At 39.1% G+C, this 4,703-nt stretch overlaps 1 pseudogene; it reads left to right on the forward strand.

Annotated features, from left to right (window-relative positions):
• The first annotated feature begins 511 nt into the window (after positions 1-511).
• LOC132440105 (U6 spliceosomal RNA) lies at positions 512-611 on the forward strand (annotated as a pseudogene).
• The last annotated feature ends 4,092 nt before the right edge of the window (positions 612-4,703 follow it).

Raw genomic sequence — 4,703 nt, forward strand, 5'->3', positions numbered from 1 at the left:
TTCAACATGAGTAATAGCTTTAAAAATATTTTCATAAAGCAAAATTCTAAGGAGTAATACTAATAATTTTTTTTTCATATTTCCACTTTCACTTCCTGTTATTAGCTTTAAGTGGAGTAGTAACTAAATAGTGTCATTTAGCTTTAAGTGGAAAAAATATGGAAGAAGAAAATAACTAAGAAATAAAGGGAAAGCCCAAAAGATTGTAAAGAAAAAAAGGATATAATATTGAGCAACGTTAATATTAAATTTCCTACTTCTCCTTCAAATCAATTAAAAAATATGTTCAGGGCATGTTAGACATGGTCACTTTCTGTGTACAAAGAAGCATGTATTCGAAGCTATATTAGGAAACAGCCTTTCATTTCCTGTATGGGACTAGAGGCTGAGAGGGGCGTGGCGAAGGAAAATACAGCCATGAGGGTGTGTCTGTATACTTACATGTCTAAAACTGATGGAAAATTTTACATAAGTCAGGAGACCTAAGACTCGTGTTAACAGTCAATGACTAGTGCTCGCTTCAGCAGCACATACACTAAAATTGGAACGATATGAAGATTAGTATGGCCCCTTCATTAAGAATGACATGCAAATTCGCATTCCATATTTTTTAATTAATTTATTTATTTATTATTTTTGGCTGCGTTGAGTCTTCGTTGCCGTACGTGAGCTTTCTCTAGCCGCGGGCAGCGGGGGCTACTCTTTGTTGCGGTGCGTGGGCTTCTCATTGCGGTGGATTCTCTTGTATCGGAGCACGAGCTGTAGGCACGAGGGCTTCAGTAGGTGTGACACACAGGCTTAGTAGTTGTGGCTCACAGGCCCTAGAGCTCAGGCTCAGTAGTTGTGGCGCACGGGCTTAGTTGCTCCGTGGCATGTGGAATCTTCCCAGACCAGGGCTGGAACCTGTGTCCCCTGCATTGGCAGGCGGATTCTTAACCAGTCCGCCACCAGGGAAGCCCCTTTATTTTTTTAAAAAAAAGGTAACTATAGGGTGTGATAGATGTGTTAACTTTATTGTGGTGATCATTTCAAAATGTACACATATCATCATGTTTTACACTTCAATATATACAATTTTATTTGTCAAAAAAGAAAAAAAAATGATGACTTTTCTAACATACCGTGTTTTACCTGAATGCTAACTGCTCTGAAGACAAGGCTCATTTCCTTGTCCTCTACAGCACTGAGCACAGTGCCTGGCATGGAAAATGTACTCAATTAATATTAAATCTAAAATAACTATTGTACAAAGAAAAATATAGTGAGAGTTATAAGAGAGGTGTAAACGTAACATCCACAGAGGAAGCATTGGCAAGGCTTCAGGTCAGAGGCTGTGTGTTGACTGGAAGCTTCTTCAGGACAGGATCCTTCAGTTCCTTCTTTCTCTCCTGCCACCAGCTCTGTGCTCTATTTGTGTCTAGCAAGGACTCAGTGCTGGACATTCTAACTGGGGAAAGTCTGTTAAAGGAAGGAAGGTGGGAATTTGTAAGTTGTGTTGGGTGAGCAAAAACAGTTGGGCTAGAACAGCACGACCCAGAGGACTAAGTGCATTCCATAGGACCCTAGCTGTGTGTGATTTGGGGTAGGGAAAGATAGTGTGAAATTACTAAGTTTAATCCCAGACATACTGAGTTTTCTTATTAATTAGGAGCAATCTGCCAACTTTCTGACTATGCATCCTTGCTTAAGAATAGTGCTGTACAGGGCTTCCCTGGTGGCGCAGTGGTTGAGAGTCCGCCTGCCAATGCAGGGCGTGCCCCGGTCCGGGAAGATGCCACGTGCTGCGGAGTGGCTGGGCCCGTGAGCCATGGCCGCTGAGCCTGCGCGTCCGGAGCCTGTGCTCCGCAGCGGGAGAGGCCACAGCAGTGAGAGGCCCGCGTACCGAAAAAAAAAAAAAAAAATAGTGCTGTACATCAGCATTTCTCAAACTCAGCATTTCTCAAACAGTGTTCTGTGAGTTATAAAGAGGGAGGAAAAAAGGTTATTTAACTAAGTTTGTAAAATGCTTCTGGTTCTCTTGTGTTGAGAGCGTTACAATGTACATGAACATATCAAGGGTTCTGAGAAGCCTTGTCCTGAAGACACCTGTATACCTTTTGTAAACCTGGTACTCCCCCAAATTATTTGAACCCGAACCAACTTTCCCGTAGCATCTATTAGCATACCATGGGACATGACTACTGCCGCATGTCTGTAATTCCTCTGCTACAAATTCTTTTGTATTCTGTTGGCCACAGGAGTCATAAAACCATATATAAGGGATCCAAGGGGACTCATTGGTCCGTACCTTTGTCTTTAAGAACAAACTTCAATTGTTTAGATAAGTGAGAACTCTTCCTGTATTTAATGAGTTTCTCAGCCTCACTTGTTCACCCATCTTATTTTGTCTGCCACCCTCATCATGGCAAAATTCTCTTATCTATTTCCTAGAAACGTCTCATCCTGCCCTTTAAGAGACTGAGACAAGATGGTTTCATAATCTTGATGCTTCTCTCCTCAAACTGGTTCACTTGAAACCTCAGCTTTCCCTTCTCCAGATTCAAATCATTCTATTTTCTTCTCAGGGGTTTTAAGGTGTGGCTCCTTTTGGTTATTGAGGTATAATTGGCATATGACATTATGTTAGTTTCAGGCGGACAACATAATGATTCAATACTTGTATATATTGCAAAATGATCACCACAATAAATCTAGTTAATGTCCATCTCTACACAGTTACACTTTTTTTTCTTGTGATAAAAACCTTGAAGATCTACTCTCTTAGCAACTTTCAAATATACAATATTATAAATTACTGTCACTGTGCTGTCCATTACATCCCCATGACTTTAATTGGAAGTTTGTACCTTTTGACCCCCTTCACCTATTTTTCCTGTCCAACCTCTGGCAACTATCAATCTGTTCTTTGTATCTATGAGTTCAGTTTTTGGGTTTTTTTTAAGACTCCAAACATAAATGAGATCATACAGTATTTGTCTTTCTCTATCTGGATTATTTCACTCAGCGTAATGCCCTCAAGGTCCAGCCATGTTGTCACAAATGGCAAGATTTGCTTCTTTTCTTATGACTAATACTCCATGATATATTATATATATATATAATATATATATATATATATCACATTTTCCTTATCTGTTCATCCATCGATGGACACTTAGGTTGCGTCCATATCTTGGCTATTGTAAATAATGCTGCAATGACTATGGAGGTGCATATAGCTTTTCCAGTTAGTTTTTCCATTTCCTCCAGATAAATACCCAGAAGTGGAATTGCTGGATCATATGGTACTTCTATCTTTAATTTTTTGAAGAACCTCCATGCTATTTTCTACAGTGGCTGCACCAATTTACATTCCCACCAACAGTTCACGTGGGTTCCCTTTTCTACACATTCTTGCCAACACTTGTTATTTCTTGTCTTTTTGATAGTAACCATTCTAACAGGTGTGAAGTGATAACTTGTGGTTTTGTTTTCCATTTCCCTGATAGTTGTAGCTCCTTCTTTCTCCATTCCAGGATCCTTTTAGATCCTCAGAAGTGAAAAATTGTAGAACTGGGAAAGCTCATTTGGTGAACATCTGACTAGTATTGAATATATTTGCCACATGCAAAATTAAGTGCTTCATCACTGACTGGTATTAAATGTTATAATTCTGATTGCTACATTAATCCCAGTTATACTAAACCCTCCCCATCTTACACCCAAGCAGTTTATTTTTCTTCCTTAATTTTCCTCTTTTCTTTGGCCCCTACTGAGTCTCTTCTCCTACCAAGGTAATTTTTGATTCCATTATTATATTCTAATAATATTTTTCAAGATGATGATCACTAATTCTACTTCTTTAGATATACTGTCTCTCAACTAGGATGATGAAAATCAATTGTTTTTACCATTAATTAAAATACTGAAATTTGTGAACTGTTCACCTTGTTCATAAATAAAAATAGATCCAGATAACATCACCCTCATGCCCTCTAGTCCAATACAGTTTCTCAAGTGGGAGAGAAAGGGCTAGGTTTACAGGCTGGGAATTACACACATCTCACAGCCTCTGCAATAAGTAATCTGGGTAAACCACAGAGGTGTGACCCATGCGAAGACCGTCAGTCATATCTGCTGAAGAGAGACAACATTAAGAAAAATGGTTTACATGAATTCTGTCTCATCCTACTTGGGGTGAGACTCTGAGCATGTTTCTCTTGTTGTAGTCAGTAGGAAATAACGGGAATAACACTGGAGTCAGGGGTTAGAGTTCAAGTCCTAGGTCTAATCACTCAATAATTATGTGGCAGTGGGAAAATGAATTGATCTGACTTCCCATTTTCTCATCTGCAAAATGGAATGACACTGACAATATTATGAGGATGAAACACTGTAACATATATAAAAGCCCACTACAAAGGTAGGGCATTATATATGACAGTGATGTTCCAGAACTAGAAACCCTGTGAAAGGGCTGGAGGGCCATTGAGACCGAACCTAAAAGGCTGCTGCCTCTTGGGCCCTACAAACACTTTGATCAGAGCAGAGCCACCTTGGTCTGTTTTGCAAATTGGGCTTCCAAATAAGAATTCCTTTGAAAGATTTCACTGAATAAAAAGGGAAAGAAGGTTGAAAACAACTGATAACAAAATATTAATCCAAGTAATTACTATAATTACAAAATGGTTATTTCATATTTGTGCATATAATATTCAGATTTG

Source organism: Delphinus delphis, chromosome 16 (genome assembly GCF_949987515.2).
Source record: "Delphinus delphis chromosome 16, mDelDel1.2, whole genome shotgun sequence".
NCBI lineage: Eukaryota > Metazoa > Chordata > Mammalia > Artiodactyla > Delphinidae > Delphinus > Delphinus delphis.